The sequence below is a fragment of the Perognathus longimembris genome, chromosome 5 (assembly GCF_023159225.1).
Source record: "Perognathus longimembris pacificus isolate PPM17 chromosome 5, ASM2315922v1, whole genome shotgun sequence".
NCBI lineage: Eukaryota > Metazoa > Chordata > Mammalia > Rodentia > Heteromyidae > Perognathus > Perognathus longimembris.
Window position 1 is genome coordinate 77,828,105 of NC_063165.1, and position 25,654 is coordinate 77,853,758.

A 25,654-nucleotide genomic window follows, 5' to 3' on the forward strand; every position below is an offset into this window, starting at 1 on the left:
CTCCAACCAATTGCATTTTTCAAATATTTATGATAATTAAATAGAAAGATTATTTTGTAAAGCATTATTCCTTTTCTTTCTTTTCTTTTTCCTTTGTCAGTTGTGAGGCTTGAACTCAGGATTGGGAGCTAGTCAGAGCCTTTTGTTCTCAAGGATAACACTCTACCACTTGAGCCATAAGGCCACTTCTAGTTTTTGAGAGGTTAATTGGAGATAAGTGTTTCACAGGGACTTTTGATCAGGCTGACTTTCAACTGTGATCCTTAGATCTCAGTCTCCTGATTAGCTAGGATTACAGGCATGAGCCACTGGTGACTAGATGGATTATTCCTTATTGATCTTCACATATTAAGAATAAAGGGGTATTAAAAAACTATCCATTGGAAGAAATTAGATGTTATTTTGAGAACAAAAGTACAGTCCATTTTCAATTTTCATCTACTAGTATTTAGTTTGACAAGAATAAGTTGGGTCCATCATTCTAGGTCCCTAAATCGATATAATCCCAAACCCCAAAAGACTGAATGTAATAAGTACTAAATCAACATTAAATTTGGCTAACTTCATTAATTTTATAGCAGATATTCATGGAGGATGTATGTTTTTATATTCACTATGTAGATCTATAGAAAACAACTAAGGGATTCACATTGCCTTCTCCATTCCCTGACCATGTTTTACCTGAGTCCTCACTTCTTGGCATGCTAGACTCTTCATCTAAAATGCAGCACCTGATAAACTTTCTGTTAGTACTGAAGATGACACATCTTTATGTATATTATAGAAATGCAGTCCCAAACAAAATGAAATAGTTTGCAAGCATTGGATAATGAGAGGTATGTGGCCCATTGCTTCCTCTCCTTCATGGCTGGGTTAATGTGGAATCATAAAAGGGTGTGAGCTTGCAGACTTTTCTTGTTCAAGCACATATTCTCACCAGATGATGACTGTTGCAATGTGAATAAAGGGGAAAAATAAACAAACAAAAAACTTGTTCATACTGAAATTTATTGAAATGAAGAGCCAAAAATATTTTATGGTTTATGAGTTACATAGTCTGTGATAGCCAGTTACAGCAGCACTAGGCAGATGAAGATGCTGTATAAAGCACTTAGAACCCTAATGGGCACTGTAAATTCACTTTTTCTAAGTGTGTATGTATTGGCTAATATATATGTTTTACATATATGTGTGTGTTTGTGTTTAGATTGACTATATGTTTTCCTTTATGTGTATGAATACTATACATTTTATATATGTAATGGTTTCTAAATTGCTACAACACTACCATGAAACATTGTTCCTTAGACACTGAACAGTGGAGGCAGCTAAACCAACCCAAGGGCAGGAAGACAAGGGAACATGTATTGAGCTTATTTATTCACTGTATCACTAAGAGATTTCGGGGTCTCACAGAGAGTTGAAGAGGATGTGGGATTCCCATGACTGCCATATACTAGTATAACATTTCAATGATTATACTGTTGGGAACAGATTATAGTCTCAAAAAGGTAATTTTTATTCAGTATTATTACAAGGCATACAATTTATTCCATTCATTTCAGAACAGGGAATCAGAATCATAGATGATGAATCTCTTTTAAAAGAAACATTTTCAGCTTTAGAAAGTAATTCATGAGGCCGCATTCATGTCATGAACAGAATAAAGAATGACAAGAAATAGTAGCACTGCCCCATTATTTCCCAGGGGTTCCCTTCCCTTTTCTTTTCTTTGGTATCTATTACTCTACGAAGTGCTGTGTATTAGTCCTTATTTTGTCCCTTTAATGTGAGAAGAACAGTCTCTCAGCTCATTTGCACAAGGTCATATTGGCCTTAAATTACTTTGTGGGGAGGGCAGAGAGGAAGAGACAGAGTGAGGGGGGAGAGAGGGAGAGACAGGGTGGGGATTACTGAGACCTAGCCATGAATGGAGATCAAGATATCTGTTTAAACTTGAAATAGTCTCACTTAGGTTTAATCTCAGACTGTGTAGTCTCAAAAGCAAATCTCTGAACTTCCTCCCTTGTTCCAATGGGAACCTATACCCACCACATCAGCTTCACAGTTGAAGCAGATTAAAGAATTAAATCCTCTTCTCATTTTGAACAAGTGGAATTAGAAGTCAGATGAGGTAATACCGACCCAGATTCCTGTGGTAAGGAACAGGGTCCTGATCAATTAAGATGTGGTCTCATCCCACTACCTACAGAGAGGTGATGGAAGCTTTATAATAAGGCGCTGTAGGTTTTGACATTGGGGACGTGGCTTTCACTGGTGCCTTGGGACCTCAGCCATTTTCTATTTCTCTCTGTCACTTACAGATCATATGGTGAGTGGTTTTTCCTCTAACTCATACTTCAACCATGGTATTTGGTCACAGATCCAAAGATATGGCCCAAGTGACAGCAAAGCAAAATCTCTCAAACTTGACATTGAAACAGAAAGCCACTGTGGGGGAGTGGCTGTCTTCATTATAAATTTATTATCTCAGATGTTTCGGATGTTTGTAATGGTGTCAGAAAGTAGCTGACTAGCACACTTTTCAGAAAATGAAGTCATTGTATGTATTATGTTAAAAGACAGTAACATAATCAAGTATGTATGCCAGGCAGTAGGGAATGATAGTTGGAAATCAGTTTAAAAAGAAAACCAGGGAAACAAAAAGCTGTGAACAGTGAGTTGACATGGACAGGCTTCTTAAGACAATCATCAACAAATACGACCAGTGCTTCAAGTTTTTAAACCACACTAGCTACAGCATTAAAATATTGCCCCACTTGTGCTCTTCTTCCTCGTTGGTCCAAAGTATAAAAGCTTCATCATGTGAGATACAATTGAACTGTAGATGATTGGTTTGTAAATAAAAAAACAAAAAACCTTCTGTGAACACAATATTCATAGCGAAATCTTTACCAGAGCTTTTAATGATGAAAGTACTAAATATTTTATACAATTATGGAGGAAAGTAAGAGAAATAAATGAGATGCCTGTTTAGATAAACTCTAAAATATAGGGCACAAAATGAGCAGTCTATTCAACAGGAATGTTACAGCAGAGAAATAACACGGTTTTAGGGGCTGAATGCCATAAATACATGCTATAAAATAAATAAAGGGAATATTCGTTCAAATTGTGACTGAAACATTTTTCCATGGAGACAAATGGCACAAGATAAGGTAGGTGGACAAAATGCTCAATTCAAATGAAATGTTTTAATATGTCACCTTGTCTTTTCCTTCCTTTGTAGTTAAACAGATAACATTTTGCAAAACCTGTTTCAAATGCTCTGAAGAGTTCTACTTCCATGCAGCCTATAATTATCTTATTATTTATGTTGATTTACAGTTCAGACATCAGAATTATCTCTCAGGACCCTAACTTTCCCTTTTGTGAATGTTTCTGCAACCATCATCCATCATCTGTCTTGTGGTTTTCCATTCTGCTCAGTCTCAACCCATAGGTCTTATCCCTCCTCCTTTCTTTTAGTTACTTAATGTCTGGCTCCTCCATCAGATACCTTGAGATTTTATTATTTTGAGTCAGTCTTCAGTGCCTACTATATGCTGCACATTGCCAATGCCTAGAAAATAACTGTGCATCTAATGTTGACATAAATGTAATATGTAAGTAAGAATATGTCAGCTAGCAATGTAGACTGGTGCCCTTAAGAGCTAAGACCAAATCATATATTTCATGCTACACTTAACCTCTTGTATTTAATATATAATGAATACAAAACATTTCTACAAACAGTACTTACTAAATTCTAGTCTACTTTGTTATCTGATAGCATGGTGTTGTGTGAGTTGATTTTCTTAGGGGGGGTTATGGATAAATCTACATAGTGTGAAAAAAATGTACTATTTATCACTTACAAGGCAGTTATTTATAATCTTTGAAAGTCCTTAAAATCTTTCATTTTCCAAGCAGATATTAAAGGAACTCTAAAAAGTAATATGTAAACACAAAAGTTATATGATGTAGACTTTGGTTGATGTATACTATGAATGGAAATTCTTACTAATGACAGAAAATAGTAGTCAAGTGGCATGCCTTCCAGATGACTTTCACTATGTATGGATCACTCATTCCAATTTATCAAAGATTCACTCTGCAGTAAGTTCTGTAACTGCTCCTCAACAGAGGAAGATAGAATTTGGCTTTTCATTCTCTCTTCTGTTGAACACAGCAGTCATGAAGACAAACACCTACTTAGTAGCTCCCTTGTGTAAGCCTGAGTGCCAACTGCGATGTATCAATCATCTCAGGAAATCTTCACAGCCATTGAGTGGAGAAGAATAGCATCCATTCTTGGGTTACAGTGAAGGAATGAAGGTTTTGATGTCTAATGTCCTACCCACAGTGATGGTGTCTCAGTCTCAGGCACAGTACAAGGGAAACAGGATCTGGCAGCGCCCACAAAACTCCCTGGTGATAGCAAGATTCTTTTTATTCCCTCTGGAACATTTCTGTGCACAGGCCCTACTAACCTTAAAAAAAACCCACCATCACCAACAGCAACAACAACAAAAACAACAGCACTGAATACTCGTCCCATGAGTTGTAGTTGTTTGTCTTTTTTTAACCCTGTGTCTCTCAATTTTGGTATTCCCTTCCAGTTTCCTAGTTCTAAGACCAGTATACCCGGTTTCCAATGTACTCAGATAAGATACAGAGAAAGTGTAGGTACAACCACAGGAAGGTGATACAAGAAGATCATCAATAATGGAGGCTACAATTACATATGGCATGTTGAAAGTAGTTACAACAATCGTTTCCATAACATAGAGTTCATTTCACTTAGTATTATCTTATGTGTTTGTAAGGGTATAGCTATTGGACTCCTGTGATCCTCTGCTGTGACTTGCCTATACCTGTGCTAATTATTCCCTATAAGTGAGACCATAGAGTACATGTTTCTTTGGGTCTGTCTCACTTCACTTAGTATAACTTTTTCCAGGTCCTTCCATTTCCTTACAAATGGGGTAATGTCATTATTTCTGATAGAGGCATAAAATTCCATTGTGTTCTTGAAATATATTTCACACAATGTATATTATTGATAACATACCAGAGGTATATATAATTTTTAATTATAAAGGGCAAGTGTGGGTTTTTGACCAGCACAAGAATGCTATTCCTTCTCTCCCTCTCATACATAAATCCCCTTCAATTACTTCCCAAGATTTACTTTGGAAATGGAGCGTAAAATAGCACTGGGTTTGGAGAAAGACTGTACATGTGAAATTCCTACCCTGATACGTGCCAGTTCTGAGGGTTAAATGACACAATTTGGCCTAGATTTACAGTCTAATTATTGAACAGGAGAGAGACACATACTAAAACTAAAAGATGTCGGCATTGTTGAGGATATCTGGTCATACTGCCATGTGGAAGCAGAGAGCAAATTTCCAAACAGACAAATTTTGGCAATCGTAGTGAAGATATCATTCATTCAATCAGGCTGAGAATCAGCTAACACTGCAATTGATTTTAGTACCCTGGATATTGTATATATGTGTATTGGAACTAGGGAAGGGAAAGGCAAAACCAAAATCAAGAAACAAAGGTTAAAAAGACAAACCAATGCAACAGCAACACTGACAAAACTATATAGTGTAAACCAATTGTACAACTCATCAGGGGAGAGGGCAATCAGGAGGGTGGCGTTGGGGGAAAAATGAGGGGCAAGGTAACAATTTGGATAAGAAATGTAAACCAATTGTACAACTCATCAGGGGAGAGGGCAATCAGGAGGGTGGCGTTGGGGGAAAAATGAGGAGCGAGGTAACAATTTGGATAAGAAATGTAGTCACCATCACAAGGCCCAATAGCTATACCCTTATGAACACATAAGATGATGCTAAGAGAAATGAAATCCATGTTGTGGAAACAATTGTTATATCACAGTTGTAACTACTTTCAACGTCCTATGTTTATCTGTAGCTTCTATTATTGATGATGTTCTTGTATCACCTTCCTGTGGTTGTACCTACACTATCGCTGTAATCTTATCTGAGTATATTGGAAACAGTGTTTATGGGTATTGGAAGTAGGAAATTCAAAGGGAATACCAAATTTGAGAGACACAGGGTAAAAAAAGAGAAACAACTACAAAAGCAATACTTGCAAAACTGTTTGGTGTAAGTGAACTGAACACCTGGGGGGGGGAAGGGAAAGGGGGGGAGGGGGAGTATGAGGGACAAGGTAACAAACAGTACAAGAAATGTATCCAATGCCTAACGTATGAAACTGTAACCTCTATGTACATCAGTTTTATAATAAAAACTTAAAAAAAAAAGAAATGTAGTCACTGCCTTATGTACGAAACTGTAACCCATCTGTACATCACTTTGAAAGCAAAGAAATGAAAAAAAAGTAAAAATAAATGGCTGGTTTTTGTTGTTGTTGCTTTAACAAATATTTCTTGAGAATACTAAGTACTCCATGAGACATGTGTGGCTATGCTGAATATGGTTATATGGAGAATTCAAGATGTCTGCCTAGCCTTTCTGGAAAGAGCTGGTATTAGAACTAGGGAAGGGAAAAGGAATATCAAAATCAAAAGACAAAGGATAAAAAGACAAATGCCTCTATAAGCAATACTTGCAAAACCACTTGGTATAAGCCAACTAAACAACTCATGGGGGGGGGAGAGGGAAAGGGGGAGGAGGAGGGGGAAATGAGGGAGGAGGTAACAAATTGTACAAGAAATGTGCCCACTGCCTTACTTATGAAACTGTAACCCCTCTATACATCACTTTGACAATAAATAAGTAATTATTCAAAAAAAGAAATTTGGATTTTTTTCCTAATTTTTTTTAGAATATGATTATAGTCGGACATTAGGAAATGTTGTAATAGTCAGTATGATACTCAATTTTCCTTTTTGTAAAACAATGGCTTATTATATCAGTTATTCAAGGGAAGTGATGGGTTACATTGTTAGATCTCCACATATGTGAATGATTCAGCTACACAATTTTCTTAACTGTACCAGGAAATTGACTTCCATTTATTGGGAATTGCTGATACAAGAATTTGATTTGCTCAGGAATACAAAATACCAGTTGTTTAAGTGCTATATAATGTATAAACTTGAAAGAAGGCATGGTATCTCTGCATTCTCTGGGACATTTATTTCTTGGTGAATGTTGCCTGTGCTACAACTCCATTTATTAACATGTGGTCACTATTGACTGTGTCATTACTTGTACATTAGTGTTCAGCTATTTGACTTCATTATGGCAGATGCTCAAATTTCATTTTCAAGAAAATCTGCAGTTTCAAGTTAAAACAGAGGAGCCATTGATGAATAGATGCAGAATGTACCGGAATAAGTCTTCAGCTGGGAAATGTTTTCATGCAACAGAAAATATGTTTCATTAGTGGAAAAATGGAAATGTGGACAGCAAGCAATCGATTGATCAGAGTCTTACTTATCCACAGATTACCATATTAAGTAAACTATACAAGAAAGTTATTGGAGCTAAAGAGAAATTGGGTCTGAAAAACCCCTGAAATTAATAGCAAATTGTATTGCATGTTCCTTTTGGTAGTGTGGAGGTTTGGCTTCAAGACGCCCTGTTTGCTATACAATCACTAACCACTGGAATCCTACCTCAAGTTAATTTGGGGTTGGTTAATTTTTCATTTAGGTCTCAGGTTTTTGTCCAGTGTTGGCTCTGGTAAATGATCCTCCTACTTAGGCCTCCCATATATCTAAATATCAGCCATGTGCCAATATGCCTGGTTTATTTATTGGGATGAAAGTCTCACTAACTTTTTACCTATGTTGGCTTTAAACTGTGATCCAACCAAGATTATAGGTGCATAATAGATTAAGTATGTAATAGAGGGTACCCAGACTCTCAATTTAATAATTGAGGCTCATTTAACATAAATTTAATAATTTAGAAATAAACCCCTAGAAAAATATATTGGAATGAAAGACTACCTTTATTCTCACAGATTCATAAATAAATGGAAGAGGTATACCAATGTATTATTTTCTAAAATACATCATTAATAATAAGGGGATACAAAATAAATGATCAGAGAAATTTAAGCTAGATGCTACAGGCTCACACTTGTAATCCTAGATAATCTGGAGTCTGAGATCTAGAGGACCATAGTGTGAAGTCAGCTTGGGTTAAAAAGATGATAAAATTCTATTTCTAATTAACACCTGACAAATCTGAATTATAGCACTGGCTCAAGAGGTCAAGCACTAGCTGTGAACAAAAATGCCTAGAGAGAGCTCTTGGCATCCTTAGATTTAGCCATCCATTTTGCAATTAAGATTCCAAAGTCAAATGGCTATCTAAAATTTTTTCCTACTAAAATTTAAATTTTTGGGGTTTTTCCTCCACAAAAACCTAGTATGATTTATTAAGTTGTTTATCAAAGAAGAATACTATTGTCACTTATTTTACAGACATTATAGAACAGATAGAATCAGCCAACTCTGAAGAAATGTAATCTATTCAAATCACATTAGCCTGTGTTAAGATAGAAACATTTCATAAAACAATATAGGCCTGCTGGCTGCTGGTGCCTCATGTCTGAAATCCTAGCTGATATGGGGTCTGAGACCTAAAGATTGAAGCTCAAAGCTAGCCCAGGCAAGAAAGTCTGTGAGACACTTGTCTCCATTTACCCACCAAACAAAGATGGAAATGGAACTCTGGGTCAAAATTGTAGAGCACTAGTCTCAGGGACAAAAGTTGAAGGAAAGGGCCTAGGCCCTAAGTTCAAGCCCCAGGGCCAACACCAAAATCAAACAAACTAAACAACACCGGGCTCCGTATAAATATGAAATTCTTTTATTCTTAGGCAGTAATTTACCTAGAAGGATGCATCATCTAGTAGCTCAGATAAGACACAAGGAGGTTTTTGACACATCTCAATGATGAAGAAAGGATTGGGGTAACCCATTCTTGAACACATCTTATAGATTTGATATTATGCATTTAAAAGCCAAGACCTTTAGTCAACTGCATATTGACAGATTTGTGAGAAACACTTTTGATTTTAGTTCATGATGGGACATCTGGAATATAAGTCAGGAAATCTACAATCGAAAAGACTTGTAGTGTCGCTATACCAAGATTTCTTCCATTTGTGCAGTGCCTTCATGTGAAGAAGTTTCCCCAAATCAACAAAAAGCAAAGAATAAAAAGCACCTAAGAACAAATACAAAAGCAAACAAACCAAATAAACATAATATCTCATTTCAAAGATCCAATTTGTCTATATATGCATAATGTAAATAAAAATATGTCATAATTTTAACATTTCAAAATGTATCCTCTAGCCTTACATTGTTTTTGTTAACTAGAAATTTAAATATTACATATATACCAAATATATATTACATATATGTTGCTACAGTAATGATAAAATAGTAAGTATAATGTAAATATGGAAATACAAATTCACAATATTTGACAAGTCTATAGCCAAGTGAAATTTTAAAATAACTGAATGGCATGGATATGCATATTTTTATGTTATATTTTACAACATTACATTTCATGTAACTTTTTGTTACATAAAGATGCAAAATAAAATTAGGCAAAGTTCTGAACAGGGTGAATAAAACTAAGATTTGAATTTCGAGGAAAGGTAACAAAGCCAGTCGAAATTGTTGGTCTAGGTTTTTGTGTTGATAATAGATATCCGATAGGTATCATATATGAATTCAATTCAAATTAATCCAACCAATAAATGAGTAATACTCGACCGTATGTTGTAAACTAACTGTAAAACTGTGTGGGGGGATAAGGGAATTGGGAAGGAGGAAAGGCAGAAGAAAAATGAGGGAGGAGGTAACAAGTTTGATCAGACATGTACTCAATACCTTACTGTGTACCTGTAACCCCTCTGTATATCACCATAAAAATAAAAGATAAAAATAGTGATCTAACTTTTTAAATGGAACTATATATGTAAGGAGTCAGAAAAAATTCATTTTATTTTAACAGTGGAAGATTCTTACATCCCTGGAAAGAGATGTTCATAGCTGGGAAATGGTATTTAAGGACTAAATACTAAGCTACTTGTTTGCAGTATCAGATCTCATTCATTTTATCATCTGGCAGCACTGAGGTTTGAACTCGATGGCCTCATCCTTGTAAGGTTAAGTGCGCTCTGGCTGAGTCATGCCTCCACCTCCCTTTTGCACTGGTAGTTTTTACTTTTGTCAGTCATGGGGTTTGAACTCAGTTCCTGGGCCCTGTTCCTAAACTATTTCTCTCAAGGCTAGTGCTCTACCACTTTGAGCCACAGCTTCACTTCCTGTTTGCTGGTGGCTCATTGGAGCTAAGAGTGTCATGGACTCTCCTGACCAGGCTGGCTTTGAACAGCAATCCTCCGCTTTCCGTCTCCTGAGCCATCAGCGCATGGCTGCACCGTCTATTTTTAAGAGGGAGGTCTTCAATTCTGTGCACGTGCATGCTGGGAACACGGCCCACTTGATGTTGCCGGTCCCAGCAGGTGTGCAAATTGATGCTGAGTAGCTTTCAGTTTAGATGGAGCCTCAGGAATTTTTCTGCCTCATTTGGCCTGGCAACAAGATCCTCCTAATCTCATCCTCTCAAATAGCTAGGATTGTGAGTATTCGCTACTGGTTCTGGGCTTTTCACCTGTCTTCCTTTTACTGACATAGTGAACGAGCTCTTTGTGCCTGACCTCCTTACAAGGAGGACTGAGCCACTGAGCAACAGGACTTACTTATATGGTCATAAAATGATTAGAATTGTAGGCAGCATCGAATATTTGTGAGCCGTACAGCTACGAATGGTTGTAGAAGGCAGAGAGGAATAGAGGCGAGTAAGAAAGCAAACTTAAAATTTGGTAAGATACAACTGTGGAAAAGTTTGAAAGTCAAGCAAGTGTTTTAGAATAGTTGTGAAGAAAACATATATTATGAATATTCAAAGTTATCCATTTCAAAAGAATGTCGAAAGAAACAAGATATTCAAAATTCAGAGTTGAGATGCATGTTACTTTAGAGAAACACTGTTTTAAATCCTAGGTAAAAATCAGGACAAAGCTAATGGCATTGTAATTCATAAAAATGAGTAATATCAAAATGCTAAAATGCTTAGCTTGGATTAAGATCCCTATATAATTTATAATTAAATTTACTATTTTTATATACTACTTCTCTTTAAAGCAACAAGAGCAGATTATGCTGGGGAGTAAATTATACATTAAAAATTCACTGAATAATGCAAAAATCATTCATCAAAAATAACATTAGCTCAATTTTGCTGAGTACTTGCCATATACTAGGCACTTTAAAAATATTTATCTGAATTAAATCATTATAATAATTCATTACCTTTTCCAATCAGCCTTATGCAACAGACTGCATTACTGTAAGTAATTTTTAGAGAAAAGAACTGATGCACCATTATAGCAAAATCTCTAAATTAAGCAACTTATATTTTATTGACTGCATAATATCTGAAATCTTAAAATTTACACTTTTAAAGCCCTTTAGAACTGAGAGGCAAATTCAGGCTTCCCTCATCTTACCAGTAAAAGCCTTGAATACATGCTTAGGCCAGGAGCAAGACTACAATTGAGTCCAAGGTCTCCTAAGTCCACCTTCAGTGTCTTTTTGTGTTTGTGTGCAAGTGCACACGTGTGTGTATGTGTGTTATACTAGGGCTTAAACTCAGGGCCTGTTGCTCTCACTCAGCTTTTTTTTTCAAAGCTAGGGCCCTACGATTCCAAAAGCAATACTTACGAAACCATTTGGTGTAAACCAACTGTACAGCTCATAGGGGGCCCAGGGAAAGGACAGGGAAAAGAGGAGGTGGAGGGGCGGGAATGAGGGAGGAGGTAACAGGTTGAACAAGAAATGTACTGAGTGCCTTACATATGAAGCTGTAACCCCTCTGTACTTCACTTTGACAATTAAAAAAATGAAGAAAGCAAGGGGGAGGGGGTTGGGGGCTGAGGGGAGGGAAGGAGGGAGAAAAATGAGGAAGGGGGTAACAAGTATGACAAGAAATGTATATGTATTCACAAATTAAGTATGTAACTGTAACACCTCTATGCATCACATTGACAATAAAAATGTAATTAAAAATAAAAGATGCTAGGGCCCTACCAATTGAGCCACGTGTTCCAGACTTTGGTTGTGTAGTTGAAGATCAAAGTCTCTCTGATTTATCTTTCAAGGCAGGCTTCATACCGTGATCCTCAGTTACCTGCATAGCAAAGATTACAGGTGTGAACAACCAGTGCGAGCCTCCTCCAGTACTTAATATACTCATTTTTATTACTATTATGAATAAAATAATAGGATGTCTAATGGTTGCTTTGAAAAGTGAATGTGTTAATTTGTATGAAAGACTTGTATGAATGTCCCATGCATAATTAGATTTAAGTCAGTTGGAGATAACAGTATCTGTAGACCAATGATTATTTTTTCTCATTTCAGATACTATATTTCTTTAAAAATTTTACATTTGTCTCCTATTTCATCATCTTTAGGCTTTAAGTCTTTGTTACAAATATATTTAAGTACATAGCACACAAAGCCTTAAAAGTATTTTGTAAGGACCCACATATGAATAATCACTTAAAATTAACTCGGTGATGTTAAAAACTGAGAATGGCTGGCAGTTTCATGTAACGACACTGCAGTTTAGGGAATTAAATAATTAAATCTGAACAATGTAATGTTTTCAATCCAATCATTCTTTTTTTTTCTTATTTATTGTCAAAGTGATGTACAGAGAGGTTACAGTTTCATACGTTAGGCCTTGGGTACATTTCTTGTACTGTTTATTACCTCTTTCCTCATTGTAGATACAGGAAGAAGTAGAACCCCAGCCACAAATTCAGTTGTTCACTTTCTAGGATGGGTAAATTTATTGTTTAGAAAGGATCTTGTTTCCAAACTGAGTATATGATAGGGTCTGGACTCATGACCTGTGCACTGTCACCTAGCTTTTGTCACTCAAGTTTCATACTCTACCTCATTAGCCACACCCCCATGTCTGGGGTTTTGCTGGTTTAATGAAGATAAAAGGCTGTGATAAAAATAAAGATTAATAAAAAAAATAACTGTGATGCTCAGATCTCAGCCTCCTGAACAGCTCAGCGTATACGCATAAAATCCCAGTGCCTGGCTTGAAAAAAAAAAGTACAATTAAGAAGTAAAACTCAGCAATTTTGCATCTTATGAATTCATTTGCTCAGCAAAAAATACACATATATAAATATTTAAAATACCAAGTGAAATTTTTAATTTTCATCCTAATATTTAGTAACATTACACACAGATCATTGGCTCCTTTCACTATTTTTAAAGGACAATGATGTAGTTTATAAAAAGGAATTGATGCCCCTGAGTAGATGAGTGGATCAAGAAAATGTAGCACTTATACACAATGGAACTCTATGCCTCTATCAGAAAGAATGACATTGACTCATATGTAAGGAAATGGAAGGACTTGTAAAAAAATCATAAAAAGTGAAGTGAGCCAGACCCAAAGAAACATAGACTCTATGGTTTCCCTCACAGAGAATAATTAGTACACGTCTAGGGTAATCCTAGCAGAAGATCACCATAGCTCAATAACTATGTACATATGAACGCATAAGATGATGCTAAGGGAAATGAACTCCAAGTTATGGAAACATGTGGTATATCATTGTTGTTGGTATTTTTAACATACTATGTGAAATTATGCCATTTTCTTTTGTCTTTCCTCCCCTTGCTTTTACCCTTGATGTCACTGTACCTGATTTTGGTATCCTGGGTATTGCATATATGTGTATTGGAGCTAGGGAAGAGAAGGGAAATATCAAAATCGAGAGAAAAAGGATTAAAAAAATGCAACAGCAATATTTACAAAACTATGTGGTGTAAACCAACTGTACAACTCATGAGGGGTTAGGAAATGGGAAGGGGCGGAGGCAAGGGGGAAATGAGGGGCGAGGTAACAAGTTGGATAAGAAATGTATGCACTGTCTTATGTATGAAATTGTAACCCCACTGTACATCACTTTGACAATAAAGAAATGAATAAATTTTTCAAAAAGAATAATATAATCTGTGATGGATCAAGAAGGGAAATGCTCTGCTACAATGAAGTACTTCTGAATCACACTATGAATTTCTACTGTATTTATTAAATAAGGATTTGTGTTCTGATTTGCTAAGTCTGAAATATTCCATATGACCAATTTGGCTTGTGTTATAGCAGTCTACAGAATGTCTTCTTTTGCTGTCTTATATAACTGACTTTTCACCCCAGTTTTTAAATATTCAATTAGATCGCTCATGCTCACGAAGAAGTCTTTCTAGCATTGAAAATACAAGATTCCAGATGCCTCTTGGAGGAAATCTTGGTTTCAATAATATGTTCTCCAACTACCTCAGGGACATTTTGTTAGGAAGTCTGAGATCTCTAATACTCAATTCTTACTTCCTTGGCAAATGGAAACAGGTCTGCAGAAGAATGTACAGCCAGAAATATGCAGAAGAAAAGACAAGAGAGATGTTACAGTATTTTATCTAAGCCTTCAAAGACCTTATTCCAACAACAAATGACCTAGTTATTCCATTTATTTATTACTTGATTGATTTGATTTTACCATTAAGGAAGTGAATGAAGACCCACATTCATAATTGCTTCATCCTCAAAATCATGATATGTGAGGTTGAGATTTCCACATAGCAATACCAGGAGGGAAAACAATGAAGAGATGCCTTTAAGATGCTGAAGAGAATTCAGTACTGTCTATAATTACATATCTGGTCAAATTGTCTATTAGATATGAAGGCAGACTATATGAATATTCTTACTATATCACAAAATGAGTTGTGTTATTTTTCCTAGGCTTAGTGACATATTGTCAATGCAAATTAGGTAAAATTGCAGAGAGAACAAGGAATGATTTGGGGATTGAACTCAGAACCTTGTGCACAAGTGCTATAACTCTTAAGTCCTACCCCCCATTCATTCAGCATTTTGTTCTTTAAGGGTTTGGATTTTTGGTATGTGTGTGCGCATTCACACGCATGCACACGTGTGTGGGGGTGGGGGGCGTGTATGGGTGTGTGTATTGGACTTGAATTCAGTAGTGGTGTCCACTTTCGGTCTTTTCTTTGTTGGCATTTTTTTTTTTTTTTTTTTGCCAGTCCTGGGGCTCCACAGCGCCACTTCTGGCCGTTTTCTGTATATGTGGTGCTGGGGAATTGAACCCAGGGCTTCATGTATATGAGGTAAGCACTCTTTGCCACTAGGCCATATCCCCAGCCTGGCATTTTTTTTTTTTTTATCTCTGATTCAAACTCATTATTTTTTATTATTCGGATACAGTTTTCATGTCCTCATGAAACATTTTGGTGGGTCATTTTTTCCCCAGCAATGTACCTATTTTTTGCTAGGTTTTGCAATTGATTGTCAATATTAGTGCCATGAAATGTTCGCTAAGCATCATTAGAAGTTTTACAGTAACAATTGTAAAGTCCCTGATTGCTTGGGTCTTCTCTCTTAAAAAAATTTATTGTTACTATAAAGGTGATGTACATAGGGGTTACAGTTACATAAGTCAGATGAGTACATTTATTTTCAGGCAGAATTGCCCCTTCTTTCACTCTTCCTCAGGTTTTCCTTTCCATTCCCACTTACAAGTCATATAATTCATTTTCATCATAGACTCCACTATCTATAGTCACCACTTTTCTTTTAATAGATAATCTAGTTTAAGGTGTTTTTTTTTTCTTTTAGAGCCTTTATTTCTTCAGGAGCTTTCTTCTCTTCATATTTCATATTTTTCTTTTTTTGTTGAAAGATCAATATTTCACATTAATCTTATATTTTATTTTCTGCCTCTAGTTCATTTATTCTTCTCTGATCTATTTTTTCCATTTCTTTATCTTTGTTATTTTGGATATTTGATTGTTGTTGCTTTCCTAGTTGCTTAAACATGATCATTACGTTGCTTACTTGAAATCTTCCTCTTGTAGAAATGAAATCACTTAACTCTTATAAATATACCCCTTCATAATCCTTTAGATGTGTACATAAGTTTGGTATGTTGTTTCTATTTTCATTTCTGAGAAATTTAATTTCTACATTGTAGTTAATTCTTCAAGGACATATTTTATTTGCATGCATTTATACCATGTTTAAAGTTTGTTATTTCTACCATGATGTACCTTAAGGTACATGCAATGACTTCTTTTTTTATTTATTGAGATTTGATTTTTAACATACTCTTTCTTTCATATGATAATGATGAGAAGGTGTGCTTTGTGTACTTGCAAGAAAATATTCGGTTGGTGTCTGTAACACCTATTGTACAATTGCTTAAATCTCATGTTCCTTGCCAATTCTTTTTATTTTAGCTTACATTGATGAAAGTAGAGGCTTTTGTTTATATCTATTTTTGTGCCACTACTTGGTTTTGAAATCAGAAATTTGTTTTCTAGTTTTGCATTTTGCTCAGGGTTGGTACTTTACCAGTTGAGCCATATCTTCACTTTGCACTAATTAATTTGAGCTAAGTGCCTTTAGTTATTGATTTAGGTAAGCTTTGAATCACAATTCTCAGATCTCAGTCTCCTGAATAACTACAATTATATCCATGAGCCATCAGCCTGGCTTTGAGATTGGGTTTTTAAGTCCCCAAATATAATTGTGCTAGTGTTTATCTATGTTTCTGCATTTAAATAAACTTGCTTAATATAATTATTCAATGTTGAGTATACAAATACCCACAATTTTATTTCCTTTCATTGAAATGAACCTTTTATAAAATATGTCTTCTCTTCATGGGTTTTGATATGTGACTATTTTTTTATGGAATTGTACTTATTCCTATTTCTTTTTCATTAGCATAAGCACATAGTTTTTTCCTTTCCTTTCTCATTTCTGGGTTTTCATTAGTGAAGTGGCTTTATCGTAGGTAATATTACATCATGTCATATTTTTAATGTATTCAGCAATTCTTTATTGTTACTTTGGGACTTTATTCCATTTACATCAAAGTGATAACTGTATGTAGAGGTATTTCTATCATTTTCTACCATAATTGTGTCTATTTGGATATCTTTTGTTCTTTAATTCCTCTCTTATTTGTCTTTGTGGTTTGATGGTTACTTGTATTGCTAAGATATTATTTCTTTCTCTTTTGTGCATCTGAACTGTGAGGAAATTTTGTACTTTTCCTATATCTTTGTGATAGTGGTGGTTGCCATTTAGCTTAGATAATGCTGAAACATTTCTAAGGCAGAGAATTTCTATGGGATGAATTTGCTGTAGTTTTTGACTATCTTGAAAACTATTAGTCATAACTTTTCAAGGCATAGAACTCTTACTTGAAACATTTTTGTTTGCTTGTTTTTTGTTTTGTTTGTTTATTTTTTCCCACTGGAGTATATGATATTTTTCTATTCTCTCTTGGTTTGTAAGCAATCTAATGCAAAGTCTTCTGATATTTTGTAAGAACTGTCCTTACTCATCGCTTCATGATTTTCTTTCACAGCTTTTAGAATTTTCCTTCTTTTTTTTTTTTTAAAAAAAGAATTTCTTCCTTAAGTATATTTAAGGTCTTTTCAGCTCCTAGGACATAAATTTATGTATCTTCCCTAAGACCTAGGAACATTTCAGCAGTTACTCCATCTTTCACTCTTTCTATGACTTTTCTCTTATCATCTCCTTGGGGACATTCATATCTTGAAAGTTTGCTCACTAAATGCTGTGCTGTAAGTTTTATAGGCTTTCTTCATTTTTGTTGCCTGACTAGGATACTTTGAAAAGCCAGTCTGAGAGCACATAAACTTTTACTTCTCCTGAATCTAGAATTGAGGCTCTAAGACAAATTTTCAACTTTCATTTATTGTGTTCTTTAGAGATTAGATTTCTGTTTAGCTTTTAAATTGTTGTTGTTTTTGTTGTTACTATATCCTTGCAAGGTTTTCATTTATATGGTAAGGTGTCAAACTATTTTCATTGAATTGTCTATATATAGCCTCTTCTATCTCATTGAGTTTCTTTATAGTTTTTCTTTTGAACTAATTTCTAGGCAATTTATTGATTTCCTTTTGTCTGGGTTCATTGTTAGATAGTTATTGATTCCTTTGGATGTGTTTGCCTACCTTGTTAGCTTGCTGAATTTCTTCACGCTTCTTGTGACAATATGTTGATATTTGTACATTCGATAGATCTGTTGCACAACTTTATAAAGTGGTTTTCATAGTAAAGATTGTCTCCTGGAGATGTCTGACATGGTGTCAGGTGAGACATTAGTTAGCTTTTTTTCTTTAGTGGACTGTACATATTACATATTATTTCACCTGTCCTCAACATCAGCAGAGCCTGCAGGTCTCTCAATGTCAGCTCCAGGGTTTGTGGAAGTAGCTGTAAAGAAGAAATCAGCTCTGTTGGTTGAGGTAGGCACACTAGCAACACTAAACATTGCGTGCCTGGCTACATGTGTTGGTAAGGCCTGCAGGCAGGGCCAAGAAGGGACTCAGAGAATAGTAGCAACTTCATGTTTTATTTTCAAAACTAACTTAGGATTCATCTTTTTCTTTTCCTCCTTTGGTGATATCAGAGTTTGAATTCAGGTCCTCATGCTTCCTAGAATGTTTTTCGGTCACAAAAGGACCTGCATTCTTTAGATAACATGGAAGTATGCTTTCTCTATATCATTCACCTATTGACAGATTTAGAGCAGAGCAATGATAAGTAGAGATTCAAGAGTAGGAAGGAGTGGGAAGATAAAGAAGTTGGATAAAGGTACCTAAATATGAATATATAGAACAAATAGCTTTCCCCAGCTTTCTGTGGCACTATATATTTATGGTGGTTTGCAAGAACTTATTATATACTTTATAAGTAACCAGAAATACTTAAATATTCTTAACACAAAAAAGATAAGTGCTCATTAATAATGGTATATATACAACACTTGGAGAATTCATTCATTCAATGGTCATACCTGGCTTCCTGTCTGGGTTTTGGCATTATTTCCAGTCTTTCACAGCATGACCGCTCTGGTCCTCAGTGACAAAAGCAGGCAGTGAAGCTAAGAGTGTCTTGGTGATTGTTGGGTAGACAGTGCAATCTGGGGAGGTAGGAGGATGCTAAGGAAGGGCTGGATTTGAAAGAAGGTGTTCACAGCTCGGTGTTTCTTACATTTAACTTGTAGGAGAGAAGGTCAGAAAATACAAAGGAAACCATAATGGAAATGGAAGCACAGATGGGTAACTCTGGAAGGAAATCCTCAGGAAGCCGAATTGAAGGAATGATGTTGGGAAATAATTGGTATTTTTTCCTTCAGAAATAGCGCCCCCTTCCCCTTTCTAATTTCAGATGACCACAATCAAGCATGACTCCGAGGGACATGGTGGTTGGAAGGTAGACTCTCAGATTTTAATCCTGGAGTACTATGGCTGAATTAGGGACAAGTGGCAGAGTGCTGTACAGATTTTTTTTATAAAGTTAGCGTTGTGCCTTCTCAGAACTGGAGACAGCTGTGAGCACTCAGTGGCCTTGGTGCTAGGAGTAACATTCCTTCCCACTCCCTACAGACTCTTGTTAAGTGTCCAATTTTCTGAGCCTGTTTTTCAGACTTTGGCTAATAGAAGAAATGACAACATATCCTTCCAATAAAATGCCTTTTCTGCTTCTATTTTAAAAATAGATATTGTGGGAATTATTGCAGTGGTTTTGGAAGCAAATGCAAAATGTAGTTCTGTGCCAAGACTGGTCACAAACACACGTACAGATACACACATACACACAAACACACACACACAGAGACAGACAGACAGACAGACAGAGATAGAGACAGACAGAGAGACAAAGAAACAGAGACAGAGATAGATGGAAGGAGTTTGTTTCTCACATGTAGTAGCTTTCTGGGAAGCATAGTCCTGACACTTAAGCTGGTCAGAAAACACCTGCAGAGAAAGGAGTTGGGTCTGGTCTTAATTGAGACTGAGGAACCGCTTAGTGAGGGCTTCCATCTGCAATGGCCCAGGTTGCCTGGTTTTACCTTTCCACCATTCCCAGATAAATATACAAACTTTGGGCTACTAGCTTCCTCAAAAGTCTGACAAGGAGACAAGCGAAGTGGATTAAAATTTCTAAAGAATTAAATATAAAATGTGAGTTATACTCCTTATTAGAGCAGCAAAGGACTATCAATTAACCCAGATCAAATCAGCCAAACCTAAATTATAATGAACACCATGTAAGGGAGTAAGGCTTAAAGAAGATTAAGCACACTTATCTAAAATGAAAGGCCAACTCAGAGATTTTTTTAATCAAGTAGATATGAATAAATTCTGGCTAATGTTTATATGCGCTAAGCCATTTTGGGTCAATTATTTAATCTCTTAGACTTCAGTTTTATCATTTGTAAAATGATACTGACCAGTGTTGACGGGCTTAGGGGAGAAGGCCTTGTTCTCAATGAGGACAAATAATAGTAGCACCACTCAATAATCATGACTGTTATCTCTGGAGTCAAAGGACCTTCATTAAATCTCCCATCATGCTTTGCTGCACCACCCTGAGTAAATGATTTTACCTCTTGGTGAATCTGTTTTATCATCTACAGTGGAGACCACACTCAGCAAGCTACTTGTCTCCAATCTTCCCTGTTTTCATTTTAGGAATTGAATATTGTACATTAGTGCAGATGCATTAACTCTAATACTGCCCACTGAAAGCACAGAGGCCATTGCTGTTCTGAATATATACTATTCTCCCACTTATTCATGGGACAGTATTTCCTTTAGTACCACAGGTTAAGTAACTACTACCTTAGTAACTCACTGAGCCAGACCTAAAGCAGAAACAAAACAAAAATGTCTAATTGTATTCCTGGGCCATTGTACTCGCTGTCTTTGAACATGGGGAAAGCGTTCCAGTAAGTAATTTCTGTAAAGAATATAAATAAAAATCGCATCCATTGGAAGTAAAAATTTCATGTGAGGACTCTCATTTATGGTATTGCTACTTAATTTATTCTTCCAGATAGATATGTAGATATCTACCTTAGGTTCAAGATAATGCATCCTAAAAAATAAAATCCTATTTTTAATAAAATGTGTTTGTTGTTTCTTTTGCTATTTTACTTACTAACCCAAAATATCAATTTTAAATGCATGCAACTCAGTGCCAAGTGAAAGAATGGTTTATTTAATCCAAGAAAAGAGGTTTGCCAAGATAATACATTATTTGAATATCTTTGTCTCAACTTTTGTTTTTGCCTTTATACTTACTACAAAACAACTTAGAAGAGTGAATGTTTTGCTTCTGCATGATATAAAATATTCTAAGATTATGAAATGTTTATTTATCTGAGACATGTATACAATTGCATGTGATATATATGCAACACATATATATGTAAATAATATGTAATATATAATGCAATGCTTACACATACATTTTTTATCTTCCCATACTGTCCCAATTAGTATTTTTATCTGACTAACTTGCTAATGACTCGAGGTGCCATAAATATTTTATTTTATTTTATTGAGGTTCTGTGGATAGATAAGAAGGCCTACATATACTAGGCAAGCAAATATCAAGCTACATTTCCAGTCCTTAGTTCCTGAGATAGGGTCTTGCTATGTGGTTCAGTTTCTCTCTCCTGAGTTCTGGGGTTATGGGTATGTGTTAATACACCTGGCTTATTTTGTTGTGAATAAATTATAAACAATGAGCAGCAGTACTTTAAAAAGAGCCTTTAAAATTAAAATTTCCGTCCCTCAAGATAATAAAAAGTAGATTTCAATTTTGAAATTTTAAAATCACTACAATCAATGAAGTTGAAACTGAGGAGTCCTGAGTAAAGGGTCATAGCTTCTTTTTATTCTTGAGGCAAGAAATTAGGAAAAGTAGTATAGTAGAGAGGCAACAACGATGATTGCACTAATAACATGAAAAGCAAAACCCTCACTTTCTAATCAACTTCAGAAAGGAAAAATAATAGGACAAGGTTATTTGTAAAGCAGAAAAAAAAGGTAATTTGACATGAAATTCTCTTGGTTCTAGACCAGGGTATCTGTGCACAGTGGCTGAAGCTGTGATCAAAATTGCATAAGCAGAGATGTTTGCTGCATGATTCCCATACTAAAATCTATTTCATGGGCATGCAGCCAAACACTAATGCTATGTGTGTCTGACTCTGAATGAATTATACACTATTTTTTGTGATAATACTAGGACATACACTCAGTGGCCCCTACTCTTCTTTCCCTTTATCACTCAGGGCTAGTCCTCTACCATTTTTGCCCTCTCTACTCTAGTTCCAGGTTTTTGCCTGTTACTTGTAGATATGAACCTCACAGACTTGCCTGCCAGAGATGGCTCCAAACTGTGATTCTCAGCCCCTTGAGTAGCTTGGATTTTAGGTGAGAGCCATCAGCACCAGGTGATTTCTATGACTTTTTGTTTTGTTTTGTTTGGTGTCAATCCCGGGACTTGAACTCAGGACCCGGGCACTCTCTTTGAGCTTCTTTTGCTCAAGTCTAGAGCTCTACCACTTGAGCCACAGCACCACTTCCAGTTTTTTCTGTTAATGTGGTATTGAGGAATCAAACCCAGGTTTTGATGCATGCTATTCAAGAACTCTATCACTAATCCATATTTACAGACTGTTACATTTTTTGTTAAATCGGGGAAGAATACTGTCTTCAAATATAGTGAAGATGAAAAATTTCCCCCAATTCTATTTTAATTGAAATACTTTCTACACACACACACACACACACACACACACACACACACACACAGTCACAAACCCAATGTGCAGGTAAATGAATGCACCACAAATCATGTACGGGAATTGACACCATGTGCAGAAGTGATGTGCTTTAGACTCAGAAGACCCTTAGTAATACTTGTTGACCTTAATTGCATAAATGTCTTCCTCAATTGCCTCAGTGCAGATTTAGAAAGTGAGATCTACTTCTCCACAATTAAGGCAGAAAAACAAATCTGGAGTAATAATTACAAGCTCAGAAGAGCTAATGGCTTTTCAACTATTTCGTAACATTGAAAAAAATACTTACTTAATGAATTCTAGGTCAGATGTCATACTAGTCCTCAGAAGAAACTGGTCTTTAGACTCTGGAATAGCTCCCGTGTCTGAAAATGCAGAAAATGTCTCCTTTACCAAGAGGTCACTGGATTCAGGAGGAAGCTGAGGCTGTGAACCCCAGCCACAGGGCCAGCTTCTCAATTTGCATTTATCGAAACAGACCTTCCAGCCCCCGCTTCACACTTCCTAATGGAGGTAATGAAGTATTGGCATTTGACTCCCATTCTTACTTAACATGTGAAGTTGTTATAGTATTAATCCCTCTTGGTACTCTGCAGCTCCTATTTACATGATTGAAGCTACTGTTAGTTGATAAAGAGTGTAGATGCTTTTGTCCAATTGAGTTATGGTAAAATATGAGTCACTGTTTCTCTCTCTCTCTTTCTCTCTCTCTCCCTATATATGTATATGTATGTATATATGTATACATACATATATGGGGTAACAGTACGAATGTATAGCCCACTGATATCCTTCTTTATTTAGAATGGTTTATGAAAAGTTTCTTCAATCCATGGGGAAAAGTATCCTCACACTGGACGCTGGAGCAGCACACCCTCTGCTTGTGTTTGAGAAGCCAATATTCAGAAGCACACACGGAAATGGGTAGCAATTGGAAGAACAAAACTCCATCACATTAGGTATAGTGGTGAGCACCTATAATCCCAGCTATCCGAAAGATGTAGGATGCACAGATTCCATGAAAAGTCTTGGGAAAAAATGTGAAATGTTATCTGAGCCATGGCTTAAGTGTCAGAGCATCTGCTAGGAAGAACTGGGCCCTATTTCTATACCTATGGGCACCAAAGGGAAAACAAAAGGCACAATGCAATTTCAACATAATAGTAGAAGATAGATCTTAATAATTTTAAAAAAATCAACAACCACTTTCAAACACATTGCATTTTATTTAGAAAAGTACGTGAACAATTTTGGAATCCACTGTCATAAGAGATCTTACTTGAGGTTTTCCATTAAGCCAAGGATAACGAGGACCGAGTTTCTTTCTCTCTTGATGACAAAAAAACAAAGCCTAATAGTTTATGCCACAATTTTCAAGCTGTTAGCTATCAGGAAATCAAGACTGAGATCACTGAGAGACAGGAAGGTAATTACTGTCTCAGGATACAAGATGGGAAATTTTGGTTGTGACACAACTTTATGCTAAGGAATCTAAAGCAGGCCTTACATAGGTTTTCATTCCAGATTTCTCCTCCAGCCCATGGGGTCTCCCTGTTTCCTTTCTGCTCTCCCTCAATGTCAGCCACAACTGACCCTATCCTGCCTTTCAGGAGCATTAGCTTTCCTGGTCTTTCACCAGGGAAACCACTTTACCCATTCCCTTAAAACACTTCCTTCTCTTTCAAAGTATTGTATTCTCTGAAGCCAAGGCCTGCTAATGATCTGAAGCCTCTGCTCCTCTTCAGGACAGGGAGATCTACAAAAGTAAGAGTCATTTTTCTGGAATTTATTTATGAAAAATTCCTCATTCCTTCTTATCTCAACAAGTTGGTTTTATTCTGTGTAGGAACCCAACCTGTAAACTCAGTGAAGCTTATTAATGTTCTGACTTAAGGATAACTAAGTTGCTAGGAACATGCACCCCTTCTAATTCTGAATTATTCAACAAATAATGCCAATGCTCATCCCCCTTGCAGAATGTGGAGTCATTTCTACTTGAGCATCCTAAGAAGAATTTTCTCTGTTCAATGCTTCCTATGCTTTTGTTTACCTCTTATGCCTTACATGACATAATTTATTCTCAAGCTCTTTAAATATGTTTAAATCCCAAGCTTAGATTGTTTGTGAGCACCAACATAGTTTGATGGGCATTGGTTTCACATTGTTCCTTCTCAGTGAGATTATACTTTCAACTTATCTTCTTATCTGAAGGCCCTATGGAGGGTAGCTTTGCTCATCAGCCATGTGACTTAAACATATTTAAGGAATTTGAAACCAAATTTAGCAGTAACTATAGAGAAACTTTCTAATGTGATCTATTTTAATTGAACAAAATGTAATCCATCCACCTCTGATAAAATGGAATTTGAAGTTAAGGAGAAATTGATACAGAAATAGCCCTTCCTGGCAAACAACGACATATACTGCAATGTAAGCAATGCCATATATTTCAATGCATGCATCCACAAAGGAAAACATATGGCATGTGTTTAATTCAAGATAAAGAGGAATTCAAAGATGATTGATTATAAATAGCTATCTCCTGTTTCATTTTATCCTAGATTTCCATGACTTTGATTGGAGGGCTAGGAATGTGGCTTAATGGTAGAATGCTTGCCTAGCATGCATGAAGCCCTGGGTTTGATTCCTCAGCGCCACATCAACAGAAGAAAACGGAAGTGGCGCTGTGGCTCAAGAGGTTGAGAACTAGCCTTGAGCAAAACGAAGCCAGAGACAGTGCTCAGGCTCTGAGTCCCATGTCCGAGGACTGGCAAAATAAATAAATAATTTGATTGGAGATTTTTTAATCATTTTCCATGTTATTTGACAATTTTAATATTTCTAGCTTAAATTACGAGGTGCTTCTCAA